We start from the raw sequence: 25,782 nt of genomic DNA, 5'->3' as shown, positions 1-25,782 counted from the left end.
AAAAGAAACGTTTGGTTTACTCTGATTGATTTGAGGAAGATACACAGCGTCCTTCTTTGGTTGAAAGACAACAATTATTTATATAAAAATATATCAGCGTTCACAATAGAAGAATTGGAGCAAATACTTACAAATCGCCTATTGGAAAAAGAAGAAGGTAAAGAAAACACACATAATATACCGGATGGTGCTATTTTAGAAAAGTTATCTAATGACGCAAGATCTACTTTGGCTGAACATTTTTCAATACAGCCACTAGACGGATCAGTCACAAAAGACTTAATAGAAGACTTCCAGAAAAATAAGAAGGTTGACTGTGATCAACTTCAAATTAAAAAACTGGTTGGTATAGGTAAAGATTTGTTTCAAGAAAGAATTGATGTTATGGCATTCCCTAATATTTTTCCCGACGGAAAAAACTATATGAGAGACATAACCCGCCAATTTTATCTTAGGAATTCTGATTACATCAAATGCCGTCTTCTAAGTAGACATTCACAGTTCCGTCAAGATATACAATACTTATTCTACAACTTTCAAGTTCAAGCACTTTCACATTTCTCTAATAGCATTGGTCACATGTTGCGCACTGTACGACCTAACCAAAACTCTCGCAATTTTATGGATCGTCTCAAAAATCGAGATGGAGATATGGAGTCTTCAATATTTTCTCTACAATCCAGAATCAGAGGTTCGCGCCAATATTTTCAGGCACTTACTGGTAATGTAATGGCAATGATAGAGTAAGAGCGTCCACCAAAGCTATTCATTACACTTTCTTGTGCAGAATGGTATTTTCCAGAATGTATCGAACATTTACGAGAAATAAACAAAAATATGCCAGGCATAGATAAGATGACTGCAGGAGAATTGACTTCTATGGATCCTCTTTTCGTATCTGTGTATTTTCAACAGAAATGGAGAGCAATCTTTAACGAACTAATATGTGCGAAGGACAAACCTATATTTGGAAAAGTAAAGGATCATTTTTGGCGCATAGAGTATCAAGCAAAAGGAGCACCGCATGTGCACTGTATTCTTTAGATAGAAGATGTGCCTGTTATTGGAACGTCGTCAATCGAAGAAGTGGTCGAATATTTAGAAAATATTATCACTTGTGAACTTCCAGATAAGTTAACAAGTCCAACACTCCACAAATTGGTTGCCGGTCATCAAATACACCGATGCACCAAATACTGCCAGCGAAAATTCCAAAGAAACCAAAAATGGATCAGTTACTGTAGAGTTGGATTTCCACGTTCTTTAAAAGAAAAGACGGAGATGCATGACATCATTGACTGCTTAGCTCACGGATCAAACCGCAAAAAACCACGTAAGAGAATTTACGACCTTCAACGAAAAAGATACTGAGCACTATGTTAATGACTATAGCCCCTCATTGTTAATGGCAAATTTATCCAATGTTGACGTTCAGTATATTGCTCACATTGGTTCAAAACTACCATATTATATCACAGATTACATGAAGAAGGCAGAAAGTTCTGATGTTGACAATATATGGGAAGAAATTAACAAATCCCTTAAATTCCCTGGTCAAAAAGCTTTGTCTTATTTATTAAACTCAGTAAAAACCCGCAAAGTTGGTGCCATTGAAGCAGCTGATAGGCTTCTTGGTACTAACTTGTATAGCTGTTCAAGACAATTTAGATTTGTCGATTTATCAAAGCTAACAGAATTAAAATGAACACTGAAAACCTATAAGGAAATAGAAGAACTTGCTGAAAAAGACCCAGAAGGATCAGATTTATTTGTCACCCACTGGGTATCTGACGTGTATACAAATAGACCAGACAGTTTGGAAAACATTAATTTATATGAACTGCTCAGTAGGTATGAACGTGAAGAACATGGAAGGGATGAGAGTATGAGACTGAAAAAATGTTCATTCTACTTAAGAAAGCGAATCCACGGACCTTACATCATTAAGCACAAAAAAGTTAATCCCCTCAAATCTGAAGAGAACAATGAAATTTATTATAATATGCTTCTCAAACTTTTTAAACCATGGAGATATGAAATTGACATTATAGTCAGTGGCCTAATCAGTTTTGAAACATACTGTATTGAAGTTGAAAAATATCCAGAAATGGTGAACTATCACGAAAAACTGGTGTCCAAATTGAAAATTGACAAAGAATTTGAAGAGAAAGTCCAAGAGAGAGCTAAAGTAATTCATCAAAATGAAATTCACATTGAGACTACAATTTTTGAAGAAATAGATGATTCCAATAACCTAATACAAGGAGAAGTAATTGACTGAGCTAATGATGCAATGGAGGACCTGACAACAACAAACAGACAGATTTTTTAGTTTGACACAATGGATCAGTAACAATCAGACTACAAATCACTGAATATTGATCAAAGAAGAATAGTTGACAAAGTCTTGGCTATCATCAATAGTGGAAACACTAAAAAATCACTCAAAATGTTCGTTTCAGGATTTAGAGGAACGGGAAAATCACGAGTAATTGATGTTACTCGAAGAACGCTTTATAACCAATATAGCAAAGAAATCTGCCCAGTGGTCGTTATGGCCCAACAGGACTTGCAGTTAGCAGCATAAAAGGTGTAACAATACATCGATGTCTAAATTTGCCTGTGGACAAACAAACAACGGCCAAATATAATCCTCTCTCCTCTGAACAGTTACTTACACTGGGGAAAACATTGTCGCAAACACGTCTGTTTATCATTGACGAGACAAGCATGGTTTTGTCATTAATGATAATGTATATTCACTTGCGTCTTACAGAGATCATGTCAAACAATCTTTCAATGCTAAACAGTAACTTTGTTTTCTTCGGTGATCTTCTTCAACTACGACCAATTTTATCAAATGCACCATATGCTTGTCTGACTCGTCTTGAAATTCGAAAACGTATTGGTTCCGTTGGTACATTTGACCTATGGAATTAGTTTGATTATGATGAACTGACTATCAACATGAGACAAAAACAGACAAAGTGTACGGAGAAACTCTAGCAAACATTCGAGTTGAAAAGGGTGAAGAGACCCAACTTCATTATCTCAATGCAAGAAAATTTAGTTAGGACTTAAGAGCTACCCCTGAAGAAGTTTCAGATTTATATTTACGACTAGTTAATGAAGGAAAGTCTCCTGTTATTCTTAAGCCCACAAATGATGATTGTAAACTAGTGAATACAATATATTTACAAAAAAAAACAGCACAAATTTACTGACTAACTGCGATTGATCAAATTTCCTCGGTCGTTAAAGATAAGAGAATTGAAGAAGAAGCAGAGAAATTTAAGAAATAAGTTTCTTGTGAATTATTGTCTCGATTAATCAGTAGCTGTACTGAACTCCTCGTGCTCAAAATCCTCCTCAGGGCCATACTGTGGTGTTTCTTTTGTGGAAGTTTTCCCCACTGTAGAGTGCAGACGGTCTGGTATTATACTATTATCGTTTCCTTTTTAGCTTAAAGCTTATTCAAAAAGGCAATGAAAAGAACTCCCCCTAAAAAAAGGTCCCTCCGGATCCCACCCCAAATACTAATGAAATTGATCCATTTTTGCCCCATCCTGGCTGGTCAAGCTCCCTATCTCAAAGCTCACATGAAAGCTCAAATTCTGAGAATAGGACAATGATCAGTGTTGGAGTAAATGTCACTATAGATGATAATGGCTTTCAAGAGGTCCTTTCTTGGAGCTCCAAAAAAAGGAAAAAACTTCCCCAATCAAAAGTATTTCCCCTCCTCCTTTCCAAGATTATCCTTCCCAAAACTTAGGAATTTACCTCAAAATTTCTCCAAATACCCCCTTTGAAATAACAGATTACTACAATAAGGGTTGCAATTTTCAAAATGTTAGAATCAATGTTTTCTCTTAACATTCACCGTGATGGATCTTTGCTAATAGCTGTCCAAGATCAGAAATCAGCTGATATAATACTTAATCTAAAATCTCTTCTGAATACCCCAATTAACTCATCTAAATGGAACCCAAAACATTCCCAAGCAAAGATAGTAGTATATAGTGTTCCCCTAGAAATACCAATTCAGGAGTTAAAAGAAGGGCTCTCAGATAGGGCTGGTAACACAATCCCTGTAGAAGATGTCAATCAACTGGGTAAACCCAACTCTAATGGATTAAAAAAAAGTAGATCTTTCTTATGTACACTGAAGGAAAAAATTAATATCCCAGAAAAGTTATTCACATAAAAATATATATCAACCAAATATATCGAACCTGCTCCCTAAACGAACCTGCTGAAACCCTATCACATACCTCCAAATATATCAACACTAAAGCAAATTGGCCTATGTTCCAACATTAGCTAAATGATGAAATTACAAGTTTCACCCAAAATTCATGCATTTCAAACGCAACAGCTGACACACATGCTGAAGTTTTGGCATCTTTACTAATAAATACAGCTAATCATGCTATCCCCAGGACAACACCCAGGTAAACCTTACGTAAACATATTCCCAAAGCATGGTGGACAAATGAGTGCCAAAATAAATGGAGAACAAAAAAGACAGCTAGGAGAACATTCTTAAAAAACCATCACATACTACATATTTAAAAAAATTACAAGCAAAATCTAATCTAAAAAGAACCATAATAAATGCTAAATACAACTACTGGAATAATTTTGCAAATAATCTCTCCAGAGAAACACATTAGACGATTATACATAAAGTCATAAGCCACATCTGTGGTGAAAAGACTTCCCCCAACTCACTCCTGTATGATCTTATTCATAATAAGACCCATTAAGACAATGATAATGAAAAAGATAATCTATTTGCAACTCCTTTTGTTAATAAGCTAACGTCAAACAATTATAGTAAACTGCCCCCAATTCCTTTGAACCCAAGTTACCAACCCGGCCCAGGATCCGAGTATATAACCAGCCCCTTTTTCAATCCAGGAAATGAACAATGCAATACATCATATTAGGACCAAGGACACCCTACATGGATAAAGAATCTCACCCCTTCGTACAAACAGGAACTTCTAAATTGTTATAATCACGCTTGGGCTTCATCTATGTTCCCCAATATCTGGAAATGTTCGACCTTCTAACCAATCCTAAATAAATATAAACCCAAAAAAACCTCCGATTCCTTTAGTCCCATAAGGGTTACTCTTGTTATGGGGAAAATAATGGAGAAAATGATCTATTACCGTCTCCTCTGGTTTGTTGAAAAAAAATACTATGATCCCTTACACTCAAACTGGCTTCAGGAAACACCATTCCTCAACAGATGCTTTCATATTGTAAAAAAATGCAATAAAGGAATCATTCTCAAAAATAATGTCCTAGTTGCAGCTTTCCTAGATTTTGAAGGGGCATATGACAATGTGAACCACCAAATCCTTTTAATTAAACTTGCAAACCTTGGACTACCCCCCCCCCCAAGCTAGTATCTCTTATAAAATCATTCATAGAATTGCGAAGTTTCATTGTTTGTGTCGGTTCAGCCTCTTCACCCCAAAAGACAATAACCAAAGACCTTCTTCACGGAGCAGTCCTCAGTTGCCTACTTTTTGTCCTGTATCTCTGGGACATGAATCTCCCCCACACGAATCTACAATATGCTGATGATCTGGTACTATGGTCATCTGGCAACACATTTGAGACTGCACAGTCAAAGCTGCAAAAGTCACTTTTCCAATTTGAAAAATTGTCTCAACATTCAGATTTACCCATTGTGCCTACCAAGTCAAAAATAATCCAATTTCATCGAAAGCGAAATCATTTTAATGCAAGACTAGCTCTAAATGGAACAGTTATTACAGAAGATAATCATATCAATTACCTAGGTCTCATGCCTGACCAAAAACTTAATTTCCACCTTCACATTTCAAACACAATAAAAAAAATGCTATAGAAAAACAATTATACTAAAAAGACTTCTTTCTATACCCTGGGGCTGCAAGGAGAAAACCTTACTCCAGTCTTATAAATCACATATAAAACCCCATATTGACTATGGGCTCATCGTCTATGGTGAATGTGCAAAGACCAGATGCAAAAAATTGAAACAATACAAGACGATATAATATGTCTCATGTTTGGTCTTTGGAAACCCACAAGCACCAAGTTTCTGCTCATGGAGAGTGGATTAACAACAATAAGGGAGAGACGTAGATTTCTTTTGATAAAATATCTTACAAAAATTGAATCAAATAACTCACACACCCTACATAATTGGTTAAGAAATCCAGCCATGTATAGAGGCAATGCAGATGAGTGCCAATATTCAGATGAAGTTCCCTGTACCCGCAAAGTCTATTACACCTACTTTCCCCCAATCCCCTCCATGGAATTGGTCAATCCCCATAATAAATACCGAATTCTCAAAGTGGAGTAAAGATTTAACCCCAATTGCTTTTGTCCAGAAAAAAATTGCTGAACTTAATACAATTACTTATAAAAACCATTTGCAAATATTTGTTGATGGGTCCAAAATGATTGAGAAGGTAGCAAGTGATGCCTTCCTTCCTCACCTGAAAATTGCAATAGGTGAGAGATTGTATCATAATGTATCTATAATGTCTGCAGAGTTAAATGCCATAATCATGGCATTAGAACACCTTATGGAAAATAAACCCTTGATTGCTAATTCAAATAATATTATAGTTTATTCTGACTCTTTATCTAGCCTTGAGTTGCTGTCTTTAGCTCCTCAGTATAAGCTGGATATTGACACTTATCATTGTCTTAGTATTATAGATAATCTTGCTTCAAGTGGCATAAGAACTTATCTTCAGTATATTCCCAGCCACTCTGGTATAAGTGGAAATCATCAGGTTGATGAAATAGCAAACAATGCTATAAATATTGACCAGCCAAGTGGGAGACCAATCCCCATTAGAGATATTTACCGATGGAGACTATCAGATACTATGTTTAATTAGAAAAATCCTACTCTTTCCCCCTTTCCCGATAAGTACTTTTCTGAAATTTATCACAGAATTCGTTCTAGAACAAATGGACTAAACTTTCTTGCATTCTCGTATCAGTTTCCTAATTCAAGTGGTTCAGTTCCCCTGTCCCCTCTTTGCAGGTATTCTATTATGAATAATGAAACATTTGACCACTGCCTTTTTGAATGTAATAAGCTGACGTCTTCACAGCATACCTTGCATTGTAAACTGTTAAAGTACTTCAAACACCACAAAATCTCACTATCAGCCAAAAGCCTAGGCAACTATTCCTGCACACAGAGCACAGAAATCGATATTTATCATCTTATATTTGAACTCCTTGAGTCGAAAGATCTACTGAAAGATATTTGAGAATATCTAATAAATAAGAGACACCCAAGCCAGTAGCTCGGTAGCCCACAGAGTGAAGCAAAAGGAAAAGGGCTAAATAGTATCAACTGAAAAGCCCGCCTGCTGTGAAATAGAAGAAGAATGACATTAAACTTACTAGTGGCGCATCAAAGAATCTGGTGTTGTGCACTGGGACAAAAGTTATGCTCCAAAGAAAAATGTCTGTTTACAAAGGATTAGTTAATGGGTCAGTGGGATATGTCCAAGGATTTAAAAACCTACCAAATGGTGAAATTGCTAGAATCACTGTACAATTTGCCAATCAAAAAAACATGGCTGAAATATCCCGTGAACCTGTGAGATTTGAAGCGTTAAAACAAATCTATTACACTAGAAGACAGGTTCCACTACAGCTAGCTTTTGCTATTACGATCCATAAGTCACAAGGTCTTAGCTTAGAGTGTGGTATAGTTGATGCTGGAAACAGATGTTATGGACCAGGAATGATTTACGTTGCCTTGTCAAGAGTAACAAGTAGTGCTGGATTATATCTCATAGAATTAGATCAAAAACAAATTTTGCCGACAGTGAGGCAATCACAGAATATAACCGTCTAAGAAGTAAATACAGACCAGATCTCTGTCTTTTTGAAAAACCTAAGCAGCCAATGGTTTGCAAAGAGACAACAACTGAAAGACTCCTGAAACACGGAAAAACAAGTATAAGAATCCAAGAGTATACTAACAGTAAAAGAATAATATGCGTTAAGGAAGTGTTGTCTCCAAAACGTGCTAAAAATCAAGACACTTTACATTTGTCTTTACAAGTCAGGAATTGGAGGAGGCAGAAAAGGGCTATATAATCTTGACAACGTTTCTTGTTATGCAAAGTCAGCTTTTCAGTGTCTCTTTAGCATGCACGAAGTACTGTTTGACACGGTTGCCCATTTGAAAGACCCAGTTTGAAAGGCCCAAAAGAAATTGAAGGTCTTGCATTGTCATCTCTTCAAAAGAAGGAATCAACCAAGATACAATCAATCAATCAATCAATCAATCAATTTATTAATACTAAAAAAAAACAATACAATTACAAACTTAAAAATTTAAACACCCCCAACAAGCTAAGCTTGTAAAGGGCCAACAAAACAAAAAACAAACTATTATAAACCACTAAAAAAAAAAAAAAAAAAAAAAAAAAAAAAAATTAGATAAGAGACATTTATGAAAATAGGAGAAATAATAGGAGAAAATAGGAAAATTATTTGAAATATATTGAATGAAAAAAAAAAAGACATAAATGTGGATAGAATGCAAAAAATGAAGAAAAAAGGGGGAAAATACTAGACTGGAAATACCCAGCGAGAAAGTGCCTTTGCAGAAAGAGATAGAGGGACATCAGGAGGGATGGAGTTCCATAGTAAAATAGATTGATAAACAGGAGACCTCTGACCTGCTGTCGATGAACGCTTAGGTAAAATGAACCTGCGATAAGAGCTACGTAAAAAAGAAGAGTACCTACCTGAGCCTGACAGAAAGAAAAACTGCTGTAGAGATGGTGGGAGTCTACCTAGAAAAGCAGAATGTGCTAAATAAAGGTAACTTTTACCCACAATACGATCCAGCGGAGCTATTCCAGTATCATTATAAAGATCAGAGGAAGGGTAAAAACAAGGAAGAAGAAAAGTAGCCTTCACTGCCCTATTTTGGGCTCTTTGAAGTGAGCAGAGAAGAGATTTATTAGTACTACCCCAGACAGAACAGCAATAAGAAAGGTAAGGAAAAATAAAAGCATAATAAAGAGAAAGCATAACATCAGGGGGAAGAAATGAGTTAACCCTGTATAACAATGAAGATTGTCGGAGGACAAGGGAACGGGTATGAGTTTTATGGGGTTTAAAAGAAAGAAAAAAGTCAAGATACACACCAAGAAATTTCACTATAGGAGCTTGCGGTATAATATCATTCCCATAAGTCAGGATGGTTGGTTCCCCTGCGTCTCTCATACGATAAGGGGTTCTAAAGTGTACAATGGCACTTTTTTGGCTGTTGAGAGTCATACCATTTGACCAGCACCAATCTTTTACTTTATCACGAAGACCTTGAGCTAGGGAAATGGCAGAAGGCAGGTCCACTGCAGCAATGAAGAAGTTACTGTCATCAGCAAAAAGTATAGGGTGCACAAGGGGATGAAGACCATCAACAAGATCATTAATATAAATTAAAAACAAAAGTGGTCCAAGCACAGAGCCCTGTGGGACACCTTTCACAATAGGCAAGAAAGAGGAAGAAGTACCAGTAACCGAAACATACTGAGATCTCCCTGAGAGGTAAGACCTAAACCATTCAAGTGGGACTCCATGCACTCCAAATGAAGATAATTTAGACAAAAGAACAGAGTGAACGACCATATCAAATGCCTTTGAAAAGTCAAGAAATAGACCCAAAACACACAAGCCCTTGTCAAGATTAACACGCACAAACTCTGTTGCATCTGAAAGTGCATACAAGGTAGAAAAACTGGGACGAAAGCCATACTGATGGTTAGTTATGAGAGAATTACCTGAAGTCGTATTAGTACTAAATACAAATGAAGAGAGTCTACAATACACTACTTTTTCAACAACCTTAGAAATTACAGGAAGGAGAGAAATAGGTCTATAGTTTGAAATTTGAGATGAATCACCTTTTTTAAACAAAGGTACAACATTAGCAACCTTAAATAAATGAGAAAAACACCAGAAGAAAGAGAGAGGTTAGTTATGTGTGAGAAGGGGTTAGAAACAAACTGACCAATTTTTTTAAGAACATTACAGCTCAAACCAAAACCATCAACTGTACGGCTACTTGAAAGCTGAGAAATAATGTTAGAAATTTCGGTATCACTGCATGGAAAAAGGAAAAATGACTTTTCTGCTAAGGGAAAACTACTTACTCTGCTGTAAGGTGGATTAGGAACTGAAGGAAGTGAGGTGAAATACGAATTGAAGGCGCTTGCTGAAGAATTTTTGTCCACGAAAGATCCATCAGCTTTCCTGTAGTGACAAGGGGGGACTGTTTGAGTTTCTTGCGGGAAAGAGCTTCATTAACTACAGTCCAAACCTTTCGCAAATTCCCCTTACACTCATCAATTCGACGCGAAAAATAGAGCTTTTTGGCTGCACGTACTGAAGAAGTAAGCACATTTTTATAAAGTTTATACTTCAAAAGATCATCCTGTGTCTTACTTTTACATGCAGCCTTAAACAGAGACGCCTTCATATGTGTAGCATTGATCAGACCTCTATACATCCATGGACATTTAGGTATGGAATTCCTTGGCCTCTTTCTAAGAGGAAAATGCTTATCCAACAGAGCTCCCATACGACACAAAAATAAACTCGTTGCACAATCAACATCATTAGCTTCAAGAACACTAGACCAATCATTACTCTGAAGACTATGTATTAAATTAGAAATTTCTTTATCTGTGGAGGTTCTAAAAGAAAACTCACCCTGCTCATCCACAACAATCTCAGTTTGAGGCACAAAAAGTGAAACATAAATAGGGAAGTGATCAGAAAGATCAGTGAAAACAAGACCAGAAGTAAACTTCAAATTCGAAGAATGAGAAATGAAAATATTGTCTATTAAAGTGGCAGAATTTCTAGTAGGGTCAACACGAGAAGGAAAAAAAATTGAAGGAAGTAGACCAGCAGAAGAAAGCACATCAAAGAGATGGTCACATTCATCACTTGATCCAATGTTTAACATATTACAATTAAAATCTCCCAAAACACAAATACGTTTTTTAGAGAAAGACCCCATACAAGAAAGTTGATCAAACAAATCACAGAACAAATGTGTTTGAAAAGGAGGGGGCTTATAAAACAAACAAACAGTGTCACATGCAAACTGGCTTTTCAGATCAATAACAAGAGAATAAACTGTCCTACTATTTGACACTACTGATGTAAACATGGATTCAAGGTCAGACCTTCTTCTAAACTCAATATCAGATTTTATAAATAAAGAAATACCTCCTGAGCACTTTGTTACCATTCTGGGGATATGGACAGCAACATAACCATGCATATCATAGGCTGTAAAATTTTCACCATCAGATAACCATGTTTCTGTTAAACCTATTACATTAAAAGGGCAAGAGTTATCAGACCACAAATACGATTTCAGACTATCCCATTTATCTCTTATCCCATGCAAATTCAAACAAAATACATTGAAGCTATTATTTAAAGACAGTGAGGGTATAATTTTGTCACCATAATCAATGGTAGTGTGATAATTGCAGCTAGAATTAACCATAGATTCAAGGAAAGGGTCAAGCGTGTGAGTCTCTTGTTTACCAGCCCTAATTGGTTGATCAAATATAACCGAATTAAGAATAGAAGAATTCAAAAGAAAAGAGAAATCACCCATAATTATCACAAATAATAAATATACACATAGAAATATAAGTGGGATGGCACAAATTATCCAAAGTACTGGACCAAAGTATAATGTGACACCAGTTGCTATTACATGAGCTGCAAGTGTGCTGGACTGACATCTCATTTTAATGAGATATCAGTAAAATGAAAGTAGAATCAAAGTATTGGCCCAATTTATAATGTGGGACCAGAAAATTATGTAAGCTGTAACTGACATGAGAAATAAAGAGAAAAAAAAAAAAAAATAAAAATATAATAGTAGTCAGCCTACCTTAAGGTGATAGGATCACAGACAAATATAAATGAATATCAATGGAATGACACATATTATTCCAAATATTAGCCCAGAGTATACTATGGGTAGTAAAAAATTATGAGAGCTGCCTATATACTGACATGACAAAAATTTGATTGAATTCAGGGTACACAAGGGTGATAGCATCAAAAAATAAGATAAAGAAATATCAATGAGATGGCAGATAATATTAAAAATAATGACAAAGAATATAGTATGGGACCAGTCAAAATTATGCAAGTTGCATGTGTACTGAAATAAAAAAATTATGATAGGATTCAGGTTACGGGAAGGTGATAGGATCACTAACACAGATAAGGGAATAATAGTGGCATGGCACATATTCATCAAAATATTGGCCCCAAGTATAACGTGGAACCAGTCAAAATTATATGAGCTGCAATTATGCTGAAATTACAAAAATATGAAAGAAATCAGCCAGAATAAATGTAATAGAATCACAAACAAACATAAAAAAAAAATAAGTAAATAAATAAATAAATAACAGTGGGATAACATATATGATTCATAATATTTGCCCAAAATGCAATATAGGAACAGTGAAAATTATATGAGCTGCAAATGTGCTGACATGACAAAAACATTATAGAAGCCAAGCTACATGATGGTGAAAGGATCATAAACAAACGTAAAGAAAAATCAGTGGGAAGGCACATATTATTATAAGTATTAGCACAAACTATAATTTGTGACCAGTTGATATTATGGGGGTTACAAGTATAATGACACAACAAGAATATAATGTAAATCAGACAACGTGAAGGTGACAGAATCACAAACAAACATAAAGAAATATTAGTGGGAAGGGACATATCGTCCAAACTATTGGCAAAAAAGTGTAATATGGTACCAGTCTAAATTATGTGAGGACAGTAAAGAATAATAGAGGAATATTTTAAGAACAGCAAGTAAATCCCTACAGAAACAATGCAATATATTATAAGAAAATAAATCTAAATCCATCACTTTAATTTATCTGCATTTGCAGCACATAAATCAATTTCACTCTGATTATTAAACTTAACCACTCTTCCAGATTGGGTTTTATACAGGATATCACCTTTATTGGACCAAACATTACGTAAGCCAAGCTTTGACTTGGCATATGAAAGAAGTTGTAAGCGTTGTTTTTTAAGTGTCTCAGAAAATAGTATCCCAGATCCTTTCAAATCCTTCTTTTGTCTGAGAAGCAGTTGACGAACTCGTAAGTTGCAAAATTCAACAACTATGGGTCCGGGTTTTGCAGATGGTTTGCCAATTCTTTTGGCTGATACAACATCAGACTGAATAATTGGTATGCCAGGAAATTTCCCAGCACATAGTGACAGGAATTGACTTTCAGTGTTTTCAATGGAGGTCTCCTCTCTCACCCCAAAGACAATAATTTGGTTGCTCAAAGCCTGCTGTTCAAAACGGTCATTTAATCTTGCCAGGTTAGACTGGATAGGCTGGCAAGAGTTTTTAAGGTCTATCATGGATGACTCTAAAGTAGCCAATGAAGATTCAACAGAAAATATGCGTCTGTTATAGCTTTCAAGAGTTTTATCCACTAAATTACTAAGATCTAGGTTGAGGCCAGCATACACCTCCTGCTTGATTGCATCCAGCTTATCTGAAGAGATAGTGACATTATGTTGCATGGATGTCTGTTCCTCTTTCATTTTAACCACTGCCTCATCTACCTGGGAAGAGATCTTAGCCAATATAAGGTCATCAAGTGACCCTTTCACTGAAGATTTAAGATTGTCAGGTTGTAGTGAATCTGCTAGCATTTTATGTTTGATTTTTATGCTATTTATGTGGTTAGTGAGCATGAGTAGCTGCTCTGAAACAGATTCTGATCCAGAGAATTGGATTGTGCTATCAGACCTTAGTTCACGAGGTGGCTTGAGTTGACTTTTCATTTCTTATCTGAAGTAAACAACAAAACAGGACCAGAAATAAGCAGTGGTCTAAGACAGTTTTGGTATAAGGCAGGATGTAGTCCACAATGAAGCAACAAATTTCAAATACCAAAGCAGGGGATTGTGAAATTTGAAGAATAGAAAGCAATCAGCAAAAAACATCAAGCATCAACAGTAGCAGTGGTATAAACCCAAGGATTGGTTACTGTAGTCAAATTACAAGTTAAAATTGGTATAGGTCTCACCTGATGAGTCCCCTCTTGCACCCCAGGGGTGGGGGCTGCTATGTGTGCCTGCCTTTACCCACTGGTAGGCAGGTAGAACCAGTACTTCAGGAGGCTTAAAGTGTTGCTGGTTATGCCAGAAAACCTCAAATTCTGATCTGATCTGATACCCACGTCTTTTCAATTTTCAAATTTTTCGCCAAAATAGGAGCTTACTTTTAAGTCAATATGGTTTTTCAGAGCAGAGGCAGCAGTCATTATGCAGAATTTTGGGAGGCTCCATTTGAAAGAATTGACTATGAGAACACCATCGCAAATCCATTAATCATTGAACGTACACTAAGTGAGAAATTTCATTTCAAGAATCAAAAGTTTTGGGTGTGCGAGACCTGTCATTGGACTCAAATTGGGGACATATTCCAAGATCTAAAAGTTTGCAACTTATCAATTCCAGGGGTTTTTAATCCAGATGCACCTGCATGGGAGGAAGAAATTGATAGCACGAAAATTCCGTTTCATAGAATATTAAACCCAGACCTAGTGGGCAAATAATGTCCGTTTCAACACAATCTGACACTGAAAACAGTATTTACCAAAACTAGTCAGTTCGTTGCAATCAATTTGGATCAAAGAACAATGATGCACAAGAACTTTAAAAAGATCATAGAGATCGATGTGGACTCAATTTTTATCAAACCACGGATGAGTGTAATATTAAAGGCAAAAGTTACAACGAATTTTCTAAGTCAACACAAATGTACAAGATTATTGCTGCTGCAATTCACGTTGTACAACGTTTTATTGTGGCCATTACTTTGTGTAAAGACGAACACTTGAGAGACGCTGGTGCATCTGCAATGATTCGATTGTAAGAAATCAAAAACATATGAATGCCGCTGACCTATCAGATATGACTTTTCTTATTCTTGAAAAGAATTCCTAAAAATTTATATTAGATATTAGATTAGTTGCTACATATTAGATTAGACTAGGGCGAAAAATAAATTACTATAGATCTTAGGATTACAAGAACTACATAATGTTCGAAAGTAAGGCAAAAAAAAAGTTGTACATATTTCATGATTGCCAATAAGCGGTTCAACCACTATTGAGGTTGAGAGTGGCTATTTCTTCGATTACTGAAAAGGATCCCAGGGACGCTGGCATAGCTGTAATGTTTACGTCGCGTGAAGTCAAAACGATTTGGATGCTTCAAAGAATGGATTACCATACAGATTGGATTAGATAGATTACCACGTAGTTTAAGATGCATAGACTGGATGAATTTGAATACCACATGGTTTAAGATTACATTAGTTAAACCCATTTTTATGATTAAGGTAAAATAGACAGCACTTTCACATTTTTAATTGCTGTAAATAAAGCATTTAAAACTTAGATCCTCTATTCTCAGCCTATCCAGAGAGTGTAATTCTAGGAACGATCTTAAATATTATAAAGCTACTTTTATCATTCACTTTAAAAATACATTATTTCGAAGCAAACCACAAGCGAGAGGTTTCAAATAACAAAATCTTACTATTCTAATAAATGTTATTTCACCGACCTTATTATCTTATTCTTGATTTATCTTATTCTTGATAGCCTTTGTATATACTCAATATTTATACTGAATGTCTATACTTTAGAAAAATTACTCTTAATTTTTATAGACTTCATACAAAGGATTCTTTTTGACAAGAGGACACTATGACAGGACAGGAATATGTTTATTTTTATACTTTCCAATTTGTAATATACTGCATAGTTGGATGCTAGCCAATTACACTAATTTCATTATTTTGTCATTCTAATCAATCATACAAAGACAAGCAGCGAGTGACGTGAGAATAGTTTATTTAGAGGTTAAAACTAACGCGATACGAAAGGAAACTTCAGATAAGTAGAAACATGAATCTTATTTACATGCAGTCTTGGAAGGAATAACATTGGGAAGGAATTATATGACTTATAAGTTTTAAATTTTTTTTCATATATATTTTTATAGCCTTGCTGTCTGTAGCCTAGTTAATGTCATTCTTGGAAAAGAGTAACATTTTAAAGGAAGTATACCACTTATAGTCTTTAGCCTAGCTAATATCCTTCTTGGAAAGGAATAACATTTTGAAAGAATTACCACTTACAAATTTCTGTCAAGTTTATTTTTTGTAATTTATTCTAAAATATAATGTTTTTACATTTTATTTCGGTATAGCATGGAGTTACAGCCATTTGTTATTTACAATATTTTTTACACAATTTTGTGAAATTTCTTTAACTTTCTGTTTTGATCTTTCATCTTTTATTGCTGTTATATATTCTTTTGTGAAGTAAAAATAGATTAAATATATCAGTCTCCCTGTTTTGTTATTCAAAACTTGTAATTAAAATTTGAAAAATTGGAGTCAGTGTAAATACTGAAAGAGGTTTTTCTGTTTGTAGATTTTGCCTCCGTATAAAACGATTTTCTGTGAGGAGAGGACATCCTTTTAACAGCAGAAGCACAAGTAAAAACTTATTTTATGTGTAAATTTAGTCCTATTCTTTTAAATACTCTTTCTCTGGTTCTTTCAAATATGGCTGTAACTTGATTCGACTTTTGTTTTCTAATAAAAATATGAAAAAGGTCAACTCTATGAAATTTTATCATAAGCTATATTTTGATTTAAATGAATCCTATTTCTACTTCATTTTCAAACAAATCATAATTAACTTCTATACAAATATTATAACCTAGCTGCCTCCATTATATGACCTGAAAGGATAAGTAACAATTAATTAAACAAACTTAGATAAGTGATAACCATGGACAAAAAGTATATAGAGCTGTGAGACTCAGACACATATTTACATGCGCTGCTAGTGGTAAGATATTAAGGGGTCGGGTTTGATTCTAGGGGGCGGAAAGGGTTGGCTGTGTAAAACCTTTACATTGTAGCACTGTTTTCACGAATCTCAGTGCATTTATGCACAACTAGCAGTGCATCCAGAAGGTCCAGGATCAAACATGCCCTATTTTCTTCATAAGAAAACCTTATATCTCACAGTAATTTATTACCTTAGGAATATTTTGAACTAAAATAGCTATTCCAAATTTGATCTGGTCCATTTGAGCAAAAAAGGTGTAAGGGGGGGGCCTTCTTAAAACCTTTGACTCTTAAAAGGGTACGTTATAACTAGTTAAATGAGCTGTTTTTTGAAAATGAAGAATTCTTACAAAAAGGCCCAATAAAACATTAAAGCCTAATGGTCTTTATGACCTTTGGTTTTCTATTGTCTAAAACTTAGTAACAGAAAAAACTTAATTAAAAAAAAAAAACTAAAATAACTTTACAAAAGAGATAACCATTAACAAGCAGTATATAGAGCTATCCTCCCCTTTGCCCTACAAATGGGAGGATATTAGGGGGTCGGGTTTAATGTTAATGGGTGGGCAGATGGGGTTGGCTTTGCAAAACCTTCCAGTTGGTGGCCCTATTTTTACTGATCTTATTACAAAACTAAAAACAATAAAACATCGAAACCTTATTACCTTTATGGCAATAAGGAAATCCTTTTATATGGAGGCAAAATCTACAAACAGAAAAAATTCTTTTAGTATCTAGAAAGAATTATATAATCATTGCAGTATATAAACCTATCCTCCCATTTGCGCTGCAAATGGGAGGATATTAGGGGGTCAGGTTTAATGCTAAGGGGTGGGTGGTGGGGGTTGGTCTGCACATAAAAATGAGGAGTTTTTATAAAAAGGCCCAATAAAATATTAAATCCTTATGGTTTTTATGACCTTTGGTTTTCTATTGTCTAAAACTTAGTAACAGAAAAAAAATAATAAAAAAACTAAAATAACTTTACAAAAGAGATAACCATTAACAAGCAGTATATAGAGCTATCCTCCCATTTGCGCTACAAATGGGAAAAGGGGGTCGGGTTAAGTGCAAAGGGGTGGGCGGACGGGACTGGATGTGAAAACCTTCTTGTTGGTGGTCCTGTTTTCTCTGATCTTACTGCACAACTTAAAAAAACAATAAAACATCTAAATCTTATTGCCTTTATTGCAATGAGGAAATCCTTTTATATGGAAGCAAAAATTCAACAGAAAAAATTCTTTTAGTATCTCGAGAGAATTATATAATCGTTGCAGTATATAGAGCTATCCTCCTATTTGCGCTACAAATGGGAGGTGGGGGTCGGATTTAATGCTAAAGGGTGGGTGGACGGGGCTGGCTGTGCACAACCTTCTCGTTTGTGTCCCTGTTTCCACTAATCTTAGTGCACAACTAAAAAACAATTAAACATCGAAACCTTATTGCCCTTATGACCTTTAGTTTTTCATTGTCTAAAACTTAGTAACATAAGACAATTAATCTAAAAAACTAAAATAACTTTACACAAGAAATAACCATTCACAAGCAGTATATAAAACTATCCTCCCATTTGCGCTGCAAATGCGAGGATATTAGGGGGTTAGAAAGACCTAACCTCCCATTTGCACTGCAAATGGGAGGATATCAGGGGGTCGGGTTTAATGCTAAGGGGTGGGCGGGCAGGGCTGGCTGTACACAACAAAATGAGGAGTTATTAGAAAAATACCCAATAAATCATTAAAACCTCATGGTCTGTATGACCTTTGGTTTTCCATTGTCTATAACTTAGTAACGGAAAAAAATAATTAAAAAAACTAAAATAACTCTACAAAAGAGATAACCATTAACAAGCACTATATAGAGCTATCCTCACATTTGCGCTACAAATGGGAGGATATTAGGGGGTCGGGTATATTCCTAAAGGGTGGGCGGAGGGGCTGGCTGTGTACAACCTTCACGTTTGTGGCCTTGTTTTTACTAATCTTAGTGCACAACTAAAAAACAATAAGACATTTAAACCTTATTGCCTTTATGACCTTTAGTTTTCTATTGTCTAAAACTTAGTAGCATAAGAAAATTAATTAAAAAAAGTAAATTTATTTATTAATTTACAATTAATATCTATTGTATGTTTGTTTGCATTGATTTTTTATTCAATGATTGTTTGATTGTTGATATGCCCCCAGGGCAAAACTTACAACGCCTACCCCCAGGCCCTGGGGGGCTGCGTCGACACCGGAATTTTTGTTATCAGAACTTTGAACTATTTTACCAAAATGTCTATCTCAAAATTTTTATCTGATGCATTTAGGGCGTGGAGGAGGGGGGGGGGGCTAGTTGCCCTCCGATCTCTCTTGACTCTTTATAAGTGAACAAGAACTTTCAATTTACAATGAAATGAGCCCTCTCCAAAGTTTATACGATCATCCCTTCCATTACAACTATATATGCCCCTAGAGCCTTACTCATAACGCCTGCCTCCGGGCCCTGGCAGGTTCCGTCGACACAGGAATTTTCTTATCTGGGCTTTGATGAACTATTTTTATTGAAATGGCTACTATTAAAATTTTATCGGATGGTCTGGGGGAAAAAAGGGTGTGTGTGGGGGGGGGGCTAGTTGCCCTCGGTTATCTTTTGACTCTTAAAAATTGAACTAGAACTTTCAATTTCCAATCAAATGAGCCCCATCTGAAGTTTAAACGAGCATCCCTTTCATAAAAACCATATACACCCCCAGGACAACACTTACAACGCCTATCCCCCGGGTTTTGGGGGGAGTTTTGTTATCTAATTTTTGAATAATTTCCGAAACACTGCCTATCTCAAAATTTGTAGCGGACGGGTTAGGGGAAAAAGAGCGTGGGGGGGGGCTAGTTTAACTCTCCTTACTCTTAAAAAGTGAACTAGAAATTTAAATTATCAATCAAATGAGCCCTCTATGATGTTTATATGAGCATCCCTTTCATAAGAACCATACATGCCCTTAGGGAAAAACTTAGATCGTCTTCCCCTGTGTCCTGGGGGGTTCTATTGACTCCGTATTTTTTCTTATCCGACCTTTCAACTATTTCTAACAAAATGTCTATCTCAAAATTTTAATCAGATGGGTTTTGAAAAAGAAGGCGTGGGGGGCGGGGGCTAGTTGCCCTTGGATCTCTTATGACTATTAAAAAGTGAGCTCGAACTTTCAATTTCCAATCAAATGAGCCCTCTCTGAAGTTTACACTAGCATTCCTTTAATACGAACAATATATGCCCCAGGGCATAACTTACAACGCCTGCCCCCGGGCCCTGGGGGGATTTGACGACACCTGAGTATTTGTTATCTGACTTTAGAGCAATTTTTAACTTAATGGCTATCTCAAAATTTTATTGGATGCATTTGGGGAAAAGGGGGAGTGGGGGGGGGGCGAATTTTCCTCCAATCTATTTTTCCTCGCAGAAACTGAACTTGAATTTCAATTTTAAAATCGATTGATCCATCTATTAAGTTTTCACGAGTATCCCTTCATTAAGAACCATATATTACCCCGTGGCGCACTTTACAGCACCTGCCCTCGGGCCCTTGGGGGGGCTGTGTTGACCCCTGAGTTTACGTTATGTGTTCTTTGAACTATTTAAAAAAAAGCTATCTCAAATTTCTTATCGGATGGGTTTGAGGAAAAATGGGGCTTGGAGGGGTAGTGGGGGTGGGTGCCCTCTACTCTCATTTTACTCTTAAAAAGTGAACTAGAACTTTCAATTTCCAATCAAATGAGCCCTATTTGAAGTTAATACGAGCATCCATTCCATAAGACCCATATATGCCCCCAGGGCATAACTTAAAACACCTGCCCCGGGGCCCTAGGGGGTTGTGTCGACACCGTAATTTTTGTTATATGATCTTTGGACCATTTGTAACAAAATAGTTATCTTAAATTTTTTATTTGATGCATTTTGGAAAAAAGGGTTCGGGGGGAGGGGAGCTGGTTACCCTACAATATCTTTTGACACTTAAAAAGTGAACTAGAACTTTCTATTTCCAATCAAATGAGCCCTCTCTGAAGATTATACGAGCATTCCTTCCATAAGAACCATATATGCCCCCAGGGCATAACTTATAACCCTTGCTTTATAACCCTATATTAACTTATAACCCTTGTGGGGGAGTTGTCAGCCTCAAAGACCTAATTTCCAGAACTTAAAACTACGTTAATAAAATGAGAGGGGGGTTAGTTTCCCTCCAATTATTTTCGACTATTAAAAAGGGCACTAGCCCTTTGAATTTCCAATCGAATGAGCCTTTTTTGAAGTTTCTACGACAACACCTTCTATAAAAACCTTATATGCACCCAGGGCATAACTTAAAATCCTTGCCCTGAGGATTGTGGGGGAGTGTCCCCCACAAAAACATACTGAAAAAAACTACGCTGAACAAAATGGCTATCTCAGAATTTTGATTGGATGTGTTTGGGGGAATCATGGGCGTGGGGGGGGGGGGGCGTGCTGCCCTCCAATCACTTTCGACTGTTAAAAAGCGCAGTAGCCCTTTGAATTTCCAATCGAATGAGTCCTTTTTGAAGTTTCTACGACAACGCCTTCTTTAAAAACCTTATATGCCCGCAGGGCATAACTTAAAACTCTTGCTCTGAGGACTGTGGCGGAGTGTCCTCCTCAAACACAAATTTTCTATCTGGAAATCAACTACGCTGAAAAAAATGTCTATCTCAAAATTTTGATTGGATATGTTTGGGGGAATAATGGGCGTGGGGGGCTAGTTGCCCTCCAATCACTTTAAATTATTAAAAAGAGCACTAGAACTCTCGATTTCAAATCCAATGAGCTCCCTTTGAAGTTTCTACGACAACCCCTTCCATATGAAATGCCTCTGGAGAAAAAATAAATAATAATAAAACATTGGAGCCGTATGGCCTTTACTATAGGCAACCCTATAGCGTTGCCTCTAACTGGCATATTGAGGTTTTTCCAGGGTGACGGTATCAAACCTATGGTGACGTCATGACATCACGAAGAGGCTTACATTATCTGTATATGAGTGCCGGTTCGGGCTTATGCCAGATTTGTCATTTAACTCATTCGGACTATATGTCAAGGCTTTTTCTATAATTATTGTATGGCTTGATGTCCGCAACTACTTGATTTAATTCAAAAAGCGTTATGCTCAGTCAAGCAGTTTGAATCTTCACCAAAGACTGCATACTGGTGAGAAACCATTTAAATGTGATTCATGCAAAAAGTGTGTTACTCAATTAAACCTTTTGACTAAACATCAAAGACTGAATACAGGTGAGAAACCGTTTAAGTGTGATTTCTGCAAAAAGTATTTTACTCAATCAAGCATTTTGAATCGTCACCAAAGACTGCAAACGCGTGAGATGTATTCACTCTATCCAACACGTGAGAATGCAATTCATTCTTTTTAACGTCTTAGTAGTAACCTATCATAAGGTTTCACCTGGCGCTCCTTATTTGGGAGACGATTGGACTCCGTCCAGAATACCGAGAGAAGGTGTTTGACCTACATTAGAGAGGCGTTAGAATTCAATTGACAAAATACAGATTATAGATAGTTTGAGTCTTCAGGAATTTGTCACCTGATTTTAGCATCGACCTGTCACATAATTATTGCATGCAAATGGATATCACAAAGAATAATTATTTAAATTTCCGAAGAAATAAAAGGGTTAAAAATATTTCACCAAATTTACATGGTTGGGGAAACATGTTGCAGAGAGCTGAATAAGTTAGGTTAGGCATTTAATATAATTTGTTCTGAACGGTCTGCTTTTCGTAATTCTTTTTTGTACTTTCCATAATTTTGTTACTAAAGTATTATATTCTGACGATAATTATTTTATAGATTTACTCCTTTTCAAAAGGGTTAATTGTTTCTCATTATCGAAATTTACAGCAAAAATGATAGACAGGGAACAGTCTTTGAACTCTTGGCATCATGACTAATGCATAAAATTTTATCTGCATTCCATTAGCCTATGAAATTTTCTCTCCGAATGCAGATAGAAACGTGTTATGGAAACTATTCTTAACTGAAGAATTCTTAATTTTCTCATAACTTTTAATAGATTAACTTGAAGGAAATACATTAAAGAGATTCAAAATTAGCATTAAAAGACAATACGTTTGCTATGTAGATTGAATAAATTACAACACTCCGATCAAGCATAAGAAATTATGATATGGAAATGAATATAGGCAATTCAAATAAGCAAAATTGATATCCTATGTCGAGGAAAAAACTTATAATAATTTAGCACGAAAATATATGTAACTAACAATTAATTGTATTTCAACCTTCTTTATAAGCTTTATCATCTAGTATCTTAATAACATACTGAACACGTCTCAACTTTGAACTGCCTCTTTAGCAGTCTTATTTCACCTGCTATCTTCTGATTTAGTTTCATATGTCCCTCAGTTTTTCTGAAAGTACAAATTAATAACCTATTCTGTTCCTGAGATATTGCATGTATACCAATCTGAGAACTTAAATCAATTTCTTTTTATTTATTTCAGTTGTGTAAGCAGTAGTAGTTGTTAAAGGCGTGAAAGTTTCAATTTAATACCGTAAACCGTGATTCTGCAGTAATGAGAGGACACTGCTGCACTCATACATAATAGCTTTAGCCTGGATGTTATTCGGACATCCCTTTTACGATCTGGATGAACCTAAATTCTTTTGATTTAGTTTAATAGTAGTTGCGGTGAAAGTAGTTTCAAAAAGCAGTTCCTTGAAAAATTTCAATTTAATGCCATTGCTGTTGCTTAAATATTACCGATACGCCTTTATGTCAGTCTTTATACAAATTTTGTTTCTTTATTCCTTTCTGTATTTCTCAAAACTTTGACCTCTATACCCATAGCCTTTTTCAAGACTTCGGATAAAACACGCCTCTCTTTAGAAATAAAAAAAATGAATATGTATACATTGGGTAACTTTTGTAACTTATAAACCTTGATCAGAAGGTTATGGTGGGGTTTCTAACACGTAAAGGCATAGTGATAGAAACGTTCTATCATTTTGAGCAAATAGTTATATTGAAAATTTTCTTGAACATGTTTTTAAGAAAAGCAGCTAAAGGAGTCGTGAAAGTGGTTGCTGATTGACCTATCACTTTTAACTCTTAAAAAAAAAATACTCGAAAGTTCATTCTCTGTTTAAATTAGTCACCTCCAAAGTATCGAGCATAATTTCTTCCATACGAAGTGATCTGAAAAAAAGCAAATACTAAAAATTAACAAAGAGTGAAAACTAACAGTACTTCTTTTACTACTTATCAGTACTTCTTTTTCATCAATTCTTCTGACTAACTTAGAATAAAAAGAAGTTTTGTTTGATTTGTTTAGTAAAGTTTATTGTTGAATTTTTTTTTCAGTTTTATTTATATATTATTTTAGAAGTTGAAGATGCTTTACAAAGTCAAATTGAAGAAATCTTTGGCGTTCTGAACCTTCTTTTGCTTCCTAAACGTGAAGATATTGCTTTAAGTAATTTTCCTGAGTTTTCAGGACCTTCTAAACTTCAACTTGATACCAAGGAACCAGGCGATACATCTTTTGACAGTCAAGATATATCTCAAATATACATATTTTTTTTTGGCAGAATAAACTATATTAGATTACGGGTTATTTGAGAAAAATCGGGATGGATAAGTGGACACTTTTCTATGAAAATTGAACTAATCTAAAGACGAAATTTTTCTCTCGTCTCATCTCATTATTCTTGGAAGAGTTTTCATTGTTCTAGAGTTTGGTACCTGATATTCCATAACTGCAGTTTAACCCTCTGATAGTTGACTTCAACCGTCTGCAAGTGACTTTAACCCTCTAATAGCTTGTAATATGACCTGGAACTTGTTCCTAGATTCGGCGGGAATCTACCGTTCCTTCCGTACCTTCAAAAAGAATTTCCAGTAAAAAATTCTTTTTTTTTATGGTTTCTACTTGAGTTGGTATCTTTTGATTTGGTTTGTATGTGTGTTAGTGTGTTGAAGTATTTTGATTTATAAGGGAAGTGTATGTTGATTTTGGGGTCGTTTGAGGTGAGGGATTAGATTTTGTTCCTTTTTGGTCTTGGAGCCTTACAAGAGAGTATGTTGAAATTGTTTATTAAATAAAAGAACACAGATTTACAGTCTGGCAATGAGAACTCTAAGGGTTGGACCCGTGTATGTGTTAGCCGGTGAGGAAAACTGAATTCCAACTCAAACCCTCGTCCTTCTTTACTGAGGGGGTATAATATTGAAGCCTAAATAAAGCATTTATATTTTTGCACGTATTCAAACGTGCTCTGCTTTTAATAAAGAGTCTTAAGGGTTTTCTGCTAATATACCCTTGAAATTGTTTGTTTATTCGGAAGATGCAAGCTGGCGCATAGACAAGCTACGTGGCAGGCTTGTTTATAATGATTCCAATTGTCGCTAGTTTTCTACCTTGTGCGCTGTTGTTTTGTTTATAATGATTCTCATTGTCGCTTCTCTTCTAACTAGAGATAATATAAACTTTTTCTTGATGTCATGGATTCAAATTAAGTTCAATGCAACCACTTTCGAAAAATACTAAAAAGGCATTCAATTTTAACAAAAAGATGTTTTAAATGAATACACCGTTTTTCGCCTGAAAGGAATGTATATATATTCGTTATTCTTCTGTTTTAAGTCATGAGGTGTCAAATAAGCAATAACAATTGAACAAAGAACGTCTGGCATGAAATCAATATCTCTTTCCTGATACTACATTAAAGAATAATCCAT

Source organism: Artemia sp. Qi Xiang Cuo, chromosome 13 (genome assembly GCF_049724085.1).
Source record: "Artemia sp. Qi Xiang Cuo chromosome 13, ASM4972408v1, whole genome shotgun sequence".
NCBI lineage: Eukaryota > Metazoa > Arthropoda > Branchiopoda > Anostraca > Artemiidae > Artemia > Artemia sp. Qi Xiang Cuo.
The sequence above is the reverse complement of the archived record's forward strand: the minus strand, read 5'-3'. Positions refer to the sequence as shown.